This window comes from Tupaia chinensis, unplaced genomic scaffold, assembly GCF_000334495.1.
Source record: "Tupaia chinensis unplaced genomic scaffold, TupChi_1.0 Scaffold149501_1, whole genome shotgun sequence".
Classification (NCBI taxonomy): Eukaryota; Metazoa; Chordata; class Mammalia; order Scandentia; family Tupaiidae; genus Tupaia; species Tupaia belangeri.
The window spans coordinates 2590690-2600294 of NW_006209345.1; the positions used below are offsets into that span (position 1 = coordinate 2590690).

General features: G+C 41.5%; 1 protein-coding gene across 1 annotated transcript in view; it reads left to right on the top strand.

Annotated features, from left to right (window-relative positions):
- The window catches only part of CHKA (choline kinase alpha), a 74423-nt gene that overhangs the window by 63982 nt on the left and 836 nt on the right, over nucleotides 1-9605 (top strand). The gene's annotated exons all lie outside the window — the stretch shown is intronic.

A 9605-nucleotide genomic window follows, 5' to 3' on the forward strand; every position in this document is an offset into this window, starting at 1 on the left:
TTAATAAATTAATCTATTTATTCATCGTGATTTTCAAGCCACCAAGTCCAGGACTTGAACCATAGTCAGCCACACAGGAATCCAGCACCCTAACCACCACACCACCTGCTGGTCCCCTCGCTCAAATTAAAAAAAAAAAAAAAAAGAAAAAAAAGAATGTCTAAGATACTTGGGGTTGGGGCTAATATGTCCTTTCACTAGCAATGCTTTGATGAAAAGGGCACTTTTTTAAAAGAGATTTTTGCTATAGGGTGCATGTGCTCACCAGAGAAGGAGAGAGAGAAAGCGAGAAATCACTCCCCAGGGAGGAATGGCCATGCTGCAGTCTCATCTTTTCCATTCTCCTCTTGAAATTTTGGGCACGCATGCAACGTGCCTGACTTGAGTTTTAAGCCACCAGGTACAGGACTTGAACCGTGGTTGACTACATGGGAGTCCAGCAATGTAACCATTACACCCTCTGCTGGTCCTGAAAAGGGAACTCTTCTACACTGTTGGTGGGAATGTAAATTAGTACAACCTCTATGGAAAGCAATACAGCAGTTCCTCAAAACCTACAGACAGAACTACCTTACAACTCAGTAGTCCCACTCCTGGGCATTTACCCAGAGGATAGGAAAGCACTCAGTTTCAAAGACACTTGAACACCTATGTTTATTACAACACTATTAACAATTGCTAACAATTGGAATCAACCTAAGTGTCCAAAAACTGATGACTAAGTTGAAAGACTATAGCACATGTATACTGTAGACTGCTACTCAGCCATAGGAAACAATGAGACCCTATTGTTTGATGCAATATGGATGAACATAGAGCCATAATGCTGAGGGAAGTAAGCTAAACTTTGAAAGATGCACGCTGTATATCCACTCAATATATACTAAATTTTTGTACTTCAAGGCAGAAATTGAAAGAGCTGAAGATAGGCTAGGATAAATGTATATACTAGAGGCTGTAAGGAAGGAGAGTGGGCGGTAGAGTGTGGGTGGTAGGAATAAAGGAAAGAAACTTTTTTTAGAGAGATTTTTTGCTATAGGGCGTATGTGCTTGCCATATAGACAGAAAGCAAGAAATCACCCCTCGGGGGAGATGGCCATGCCTCGATCCTTTCTCCTCCATTCTCTTGGGATTTTGGGCGCACACACACACGAACCAGCATAAGTTTTAAGTTGCCAGGTCTGGGACTCGAACCACGGCTAACTATGTGGGAGTCCAGTGACGTAACGTTACATTACGCCATCTGCTGGTCTTAGGAAAGAAACATTTAACAGACAAAAGAATGTAAAGTTTTCTTGGTTCTTGTTGAACCAAGTCTCATTGGTTTAACTTGAACCAATGCCTGTTATTGTTATTGAGCACTCAACAGCTGAATGTGTATGTGTATATGTGTATACACATACATACATACACTATAGGACATGTGCACTCACCGGAGAGAGATAGAGAAGGAAAGTGAGAAATCATCCCCCGGGGGAGATGGCCATGCTCCATTCCCTTCTCCCCCATTCTCCTCTTGAGATTTCGAGCATGTATGCACATGTGCCCAGCGTATTTTCTAAGCTGCCAGTCTGGGACTCAAACTGTGCAGTTGTCCTTGTGGGATCCAGCTATCTTTAGCTACCATTACCACTTGGCTGCTCCTGGATATTTGTTATTTTTAAATGAATAAGAACATTAATCAGGATAGGCTATATGCTGAGCCATGAAACAGATCTTGATAAAGTTAAAAGGTTGAAATAATACAGAATAAATTCTCAGTGAAATTTAATTGGAAAGCAACAGGAAAGATCTAGGAAATCCCTAATTATTTGGAAATTAAACAATACACTTTTTTTTTTTTTTCTAGAGGGCACGCATGCTTAAAAGAGAGAGAGGAAGAAGCAAAAGCACCCCCTAGACAATGGTCATGCCACAATCTCTTTTCCATGTCCCACTCCTTTTGGGATTTTGGACATTCACGCACCCATGCCTAGTGTGTTTCTCAAGCGCTGGGTCTGGGACTCAAATTGCAAGGTCAACCATATGGAATCCGCTCGCCTAACCACCAGGCTATGGAACCAGCCCATGAAACAATACACTGCTAAATAAACCATGGGTCAAAGAAGAAATGAAAAGAAAAGTTAGAAAATATTTTGAACTGATTTAAAATGAAAATATAATACGTCAGGATTCATGGGATATAGCTAGAGCAGTGCTTATAAACACACTGCTTTACAGCTTCCGTGCTTATATTAAATAAGAAGGACGTTGTCACGCCAATTACCTAAACTTCTACTTGAAGAAACTAGAAATTAAACACAACTTAATTAGAAGGATAAGAGAAGACATACTGAAATATGTAGAAAATGGGCAAAATAATAGAAAAAAATCATGGAAAACAAAAGTTGATTCTTGAAAAGACCGACAAAAATGTATAAATTTCTGGCTACACTGAACAAGAAGAAAGACATGCATTATCAGTATCAGGTATCAAAGAGAGGACCTCACTATAGGATCTATCCCAGATCCTATAGATCCTATCTATCCTAGATCCTATAAAAGATAAGAGAATATCATGCTAGTAGATTTGACAACTTATGTACAATATGCAAATTCCTTGAAAGATGCAAATTACCAAAATTGATGTAGAAATGACCCTGTAAAATTCAATTAAATAAATTAAATTCATAGTTTAAAATCTTTCCTATAGAATAAACTGCAGGTCCAGATAGCCTCCTTGATGAATATCATCAAATACTTAAGAAACAATACTAGTCCTAGTCCTACACTTTTAGAAAATAAAAGAGGAGGGGCCAGCAGGTGGTGTGGTGGTTAAGGGCACTAGACTTCCACATGGCAGTTCATGTCCTGAACTTGGTGCTTCTTTCTCACTTTCTCGTTCTCTCTTGCACTGTCTCTCTCTAGTCAAAATAAAGTAAATAAGTAAAGGTAAAATAAAATAATTCTTTAAAAAGAAAAAGAGGATGGAACATTCCCCACTCATTTCTTGAGACCCACATTGCCCTGATACCAAAACTAAACAGACATTTCAAGAAAATTGCAGGTCTGGCTAGTTCGATCTGGAGTGGAGAGCCGACCCCAGAGAGCCCTGAGCAGCCTCACTGCTGCCAGTTACCTAGTTACCATAACACCGTGGGAGGAGCCACAGCCGGCCCAGTCACTTCCACCATAACTATGAGCAGTGAGGCAACGCTGAGACCCAGTAGCTGCCCCCGCCCTCAGCACTGCCAACACCAAACCCAGCACCACCAGCAGTGGCGCAGGGAGTGGCGGGCGGCCTGGGCAGCCTCATATCCGTGGTGCCTGCTGCGGGCATAAGAAGGTCATCGCAAAGAAGGTTTTGGGAGCAGTAAAATGGTTCAGTGTAAGCAATGGATATGGTTTCATCAACAGGAATGACACCAAGGAAGATGTATTTGTACACCAGACTGCCATAAAGAGGAATAATCCCAGGAAGTACCTTCGCAGTGTAGGAGATGGAGAGACGGTGGAGTCTGATGTTGTTGAGGGAGAAAAGGATGTGGAGGCAGCAAATGTTACAGGCCCTGGTGGAGTTCCTGTTCAAGGCAGTTAATATGCAGCAGACCGTAACCATTATAGATGCTATCCACGTCATAGGGATCCTCCACTCAATTACCAGCAAAATTTTCAGAATAGTGAGAGTGGGGAAAAGAATGAGGGATCAAAGAAGGTTCCTGAAGGCCAGGCCCAACAATGCAGGCGAAGAGTCCCTGCTTACTGTATGCACTTACTACATGCGGGGACCCTGTGGTCATCGATCACAGTATTCCCACCCTCCTGTGCAGGGAGAAGTGATCAGGGGCGCTGACAACCAGGGTGCAGGAGAACAAGGTAGACCAGGGAGGCAGAGTATGTATCGGGGTTATAGACCACGATTTCCCAGGGTCCCTCCTCCCGGAAGACAGCCCAGAGAGGACGGCAATGAAGAAGATAAGGAAAATCGAGATGAGACTCAAGGTCAGTAGCCATCTCAATGTGGGTACCCACGCGACTTCAATTATCCACACAGAGCCCAGAGAACCTAAACCACAAGATGGCAAAGAGACAAAAGCAGCTGATCCACCAGCTGAGAATTCATCCACTCCAGAGGCTGAGCATGGCGGGGCTGAGTAAATGCCGGCTTACAGTCTCTACCATTGTCTGGTTTAGTTATCCAACAAGAAGTGAATATGAAGTTCCAGCAATAAGAAATGAACAAAAGATTGGAGCTGAAGACCTTACCGTGCTTGCTTTTAGCCCATTGACCAGATAACTAGAACTATCTGCATTATCTATGCAGCATGGAGTTTTTATTATTTTTACATAAAGGTGTCTCTTGTAATGACAAAGGTGTTTTTTTAAAAAGCTTGGTTTTTCTCAATACACCTTTAAAAGTTTTTAAATGGTTTCATATCTGGTCAAGTTGAGATTTTTAAGAACTTCATTTTTAATTTGTAATAAAAGTTTACAACTTGATTTTTTCAAAAAAGTCAACAAACTGCAAGCACCTGTTAATAAAGGTCTTAGATAATAAAAAAGAAAGAAAGAAAGGAAATTGCAGGTCCGTGTCCTTCATGAACATTACATAAAAATCTTTATTACTAAAAAACATTGACAAAGGTTAAATCCACTAACATACATAAAAGGATAATACATCATGATCAAGTGGCATTTATCCCTGAAATGCAAGGTTAATTGACATTTGAAAAATTAACATAATTCTCCTGTCAACTGAATGAAGGTGAAAAGGCAAATCACTGAATGCAGGAAAAAGCAGTTGAAAAAATTGAATGCTCAGATATGAGTGTTCATAACCAAAAAAAATTTCTTTAGCAAACTATTGGAATAGAGGGGAACTTTGTCACCCAGGTAAAGAGCATGTATGAAAAACCCACAGCTAACATCTTTGGTAAAAGACTCCTTCCCACTCCCACCCCAAATATGGAACAAGACCAAGGACATTCGTTCTCACTGTGTCTCCTCCACATTATACTAAGCTTCCAGCCTGTGCTGTACGGCAAGATAAGATAAAATGTAGACATACTGGAGAGGAAGAAAGAAAACTGCCTTTATACTAGAGGTGATATGGCTGTGTATGTTAAAAAAATACTGGGTTGTCAGAAAAGTCATGACATTTTTCTATGTATTTCCATGCAAAAATGAGTTAGGAGTTTTCCAACAACCTGATACAACAGAATCAGCAGAAAAGCAGTTTAGTTAAGTGTTATTTACCAAGGTCATAGAATACAGTGTCAATTTACAAAAATCAATTGCATTTCTACATGCCAGAAGCAATTATCTATTTAAAGTTTGTGTTTAAAGTGGCATAAAAATATGAAATATTTGGGGATACGTTTTTAAATATGTGTAAGCTCTGTATACTAAAATCCATTAAAAGAGTGCTAAAAGAACAGAGTCTAACTAAGTGGAGAGATGAACCACTTTTGGAGGTGAACATGTTCATTCCCTCTCTCCAGCCTGATCTGTGGATTCTCCACAGTCCTTGTCGAAATCCCCACAGGCTTCCTTCTTTTTTTCATTTTTAGAAATTAATATGCTGATCCTACAATTTTTGTGAAAACACAAAGAACCTGGAAGAACCAAAACAATTTTTTAGAGAACAATGTCAGAAAACTGCTGCTGCCTGGTTTTAAGACTTGCCTAAAGCACAGTAATCAAGACTATGAGGTGTTGTTTGTTTGTTCGTTTTTGACAGTGAGGTATTAGTATGAAGGTAGAACTCAGTCAAGTGGGACAGAGTAGAGTACCCAGAAACAGACCCACACATTTGTGATCAACTAATACTCAACACAAAGGCCAAGGTAACTCACTGGGGAAGGCATATTTTCCTTTCTTTCTTTTTTTTTTTTCTTTTTAAGAAGTATTTTTATTTAACTTTATTTACTTATTTTAGTTTGACCAGAGAGGGAGGGGTGGGGTGGGGAGTGAGAAAGCAAGCCACCAGATCTGGAACTTGAACCACCATTAGCCCTGTGGGAGTCCAGCACCCTTCAGTACGTCACCTGCCAACCCTGGGAAAGCACATGTTGACAAACTGATGTAGGAACAACAGAAGAGTCATATTGGCAAAAATGAAGCTTTCGATCACATGCCATATAGAAAAATTAAGTTGAAACAAATAATAGATCTAAAAGTAACAGGTAAAACTATTAAGTTTCTGTAAGAAATTGTAGGAGAAAAGCACCAGGACCTAGGCAAAGATTTCCTAGGTTACATAAAGCGGTAATCATAAAAACTAAGTAAAAAAACTAGGGCCGACAGGTGGCGCAGTGGTTAAAGGCGTTGGGTTCCCACATGGCCAACCATGGTTTGAGTCCTGGACCTGGCAGCTTGCTTTCTTGCTTTATTTTTTTCTCTCTGCCTCTTTCTGGTCAAAATAAAAATTAATAACAAATGGAATTAATGAAGTAATTATTTTTTATAAAAAAGCGAAACTGGGACTAGCAGTTAGCATAATGGCTATGTCACTGGACTCCCATGTAGTTGACCGTGGTTTGAGTCTCAGACCCGGTGGATTAAACTCTCTCTGGGCACGTGTGCATGGGTGCCCAAGATCCCAACTGGAGAATGGAGGAGAAGGGATTGCAGTGTGGCCATCCCCCCAGGGGGTGATTTTTCACTTTCTGTCTCTCTGTCTTTCTGGCGGGCGCACTTGCCCTATAGCAAAAACCTACCCCCCCCCAAAAAAAAAACTATAGTAAATTGGACTTCATAATGAGAAATTCCTTGAATGACACCATTAAGAAAATGATAGGCCAGAAAAGGACAGAAAATATTACAAATTTATATTTGACAAAGGACCTGTATTTAGAATATAAGAAGAATTCATAACTTAGCAAGAAACCAACAAATGGACAAATGATATGAACACCTGACAGAACGTAAGTAGCCAGTAAGCATCTTTTCACTTGTCTAATATAATTAGCCATAAAATAAATGCAAATGAGGGCCAATAGGTGGCATGCTGGACTCTCACATAGCTGACCACAGTTCAAGTCCCAGACCCGGCAGCTTGGAGATCGTGTTGGGCATGTGTGCCTGTTTTCCTAAAATCCTGGAAGAAGAATGGATTGCAGTGTGGCTATCCCCTCTGAGAGGGTGATTTGTCACTTTCCCTCTCTCTGTCTCTTTCTTTCTCTGACAAGTGCACACACCCTTTATAGCAAAAACCTAAAAATAAAAATTAAAAATTAAAATGAACCCCCCCATGTTACTACTACAATGATGACTAAAACTTTTTTAAAAATGGAGATGATGGGGCCAGCTGGGTGGCATAATGGTTAAGGCACCTAGATCCCACATGGCCAACCATGGTTCGAGTCACAGACTCACTGACCTGAAAAACATGCCAGTTATGTGTGTATGTGCCCCCAAAATCTCAAGAAGAGATGGAGGAGAAAGGACGGCAGCATAGTCATACTTTGTGGGGGGCAGGGGTGGGGAGAGGAGGGTTCCTTTCTCCTTCTCCCTCTCTCTCTCTCTGTGTCTTCTCTCTAGTGAGTACACGCCCTATAGCACATTTAAAAAGGGAAAAAAAAAAAAAAACGGAGCTAGTGCTGAACATTGGCAAGCACATGGAGTAAAGAGAATGTATGTATGTATGTACTTTGCTGGTGGGAATATAAAATGGTATGACCAATCCGAAGAATAGTTTGACAGTGTCATAAAGTTAGACATACATATACCTTATAAATAACCCAGCAGGTCCTCTCTTGGGTGATTGTCCAAGAGAATTGAGACCCTGTCTCCACTCCAAGACTTCCACCCATAGCAGCTTTATTTTTAATAGCCCCCAGCTGGAAATAGCCCAGATGACAATTAAGTGGATGGATAAATATAAGGTGTAGGGTCCATATAATGGAAACCCCCTCAGCCATGAAAAGGAATGAATGAACCACTGATACAACACATGGGTGACTCTCCGAAATGCTATGCCAAGGGACCAGTAGTTAGCGTAAAGGCTATGTCGCTGGACTCCCATGTAGTCACTGCGGTTCAAGTCCCAGATCTGGTGGCTTAAACTCACACCAGGCACGTGTGCGTGCATGCCCAAGATCCTGAAAAGAGAATGGAGGAGGAGGGATTGCGGTGTGGCCGTCCCCTCTGGGGGGTGATTTCTTGCTTTCTGTCTTTCTGGCGAGTGCATGCACCCTATAGCAAAAACCTCTCCCCGCCCCCCCAAAAAAAAAGAAAAAAAAATGCTGTGCTGAGGGAAAGAAGCTTGGCATGAGAGGGCGTATACAGTCACTCCATTTATGTGATCCTCCTGGAAAGAGATACCTAATCTATAGTTACAGGAAACGAGCATGGCTGTCTGCAGCCAGGAGTAGCAGTGGGGGTGACTGTAAGAGGCCTGGGGAGATTTGGGGGTTGCAGGGAACACTGTTTCTCATGGTTGTGGCATTGGTGGAAGATTAGATGGTCTAAAAACTCTAGAACTGTATATTGAGAATGGCATCAGGTTTTTTGTTTGTTTTTGCTATGGGCACATGTGCTTGCCAGAGAGACAGAAATAGTAAGTGAGAAATTATCCCTTTGGGGGATGGCCATGTTGCAGTCCCTTCTTCATCCTCCTCTTGGCATTTTGGACATGCATGCACATGTGCCTGGCGTAAGTTTCAATTCCCCGAGTCTGGGACTCAGACTATGGATGACTATGTGGTAGTCCAGCAACATAACCATTATGGCATCTGCTGGTCCCCTGAAATGGCCTTATGTTTTCGAGATAGAAATTAGACCTCAAAGTTAATTTTTAAAAATCAATATTGTAATTTTTCTGGCATTTAGAATCAGAGGCTTTTAGATTGGAGTGGGTCCTTATAGATTGCATTATCCATACTGATATCAGGACAGACGAGGAAACAGACCCAGAAAAACAGTGGCTTGACAGTTTTAGCAGAAATAGAACCCCACCCAGTTATTTTGAACAGTCACGCTGCAGCTGATCCCAGAAAATAAGTGGCATCCTCTTTTCTTCCACCTGTTCTATTCTCGTTATTCCAGGGACCTGTTACAAGAGGCACCTTGGGGACCAGCAGTTAGTGTAATGGCTATGTCGCTGGACTCCCATGTAGTCGACCGCAGTTCACGTCCTGAACCCAGTAGGTTAAAACTCACGCCGGGCACATGTGCGTGCGTGCCCAGGATCCCGAGAGGAGAATGGAGGAGAAGGGATTGCGGCGTGGCCATCCCCCCTGGGGGGTGATTTCTCGCTTTCTCTCAGTCTCTGCCTGGTGAGCGCACACGCCCTATAGCAAAAAAAAAACTCTCAAAAAAAAAAAAAAAAAAAAAAAGGAACCTTGTCTTTTTGTCAGATTATTACTTGGAATGATAATATAGACTGTCTGTTTGCTGTTTCACAGCTGTGACATATTTTCTCAGTGGTTTGGTTTATTAAAAATGAAGTTTAGGGGACCAGCAGATGATGTGGTAGTTAAGGCGCTGGACAGTCCCATATGGCCAACCATGGTTCAAGTCCTGGACCTGGTGGCTTGCTTTCTCACTTTCTCTCTCTCTCTGTCTGTGTTTCTCTGGTCAAAATAAGTAAATGAATAAATAAAATTAAAAATAAATAAGTCTTA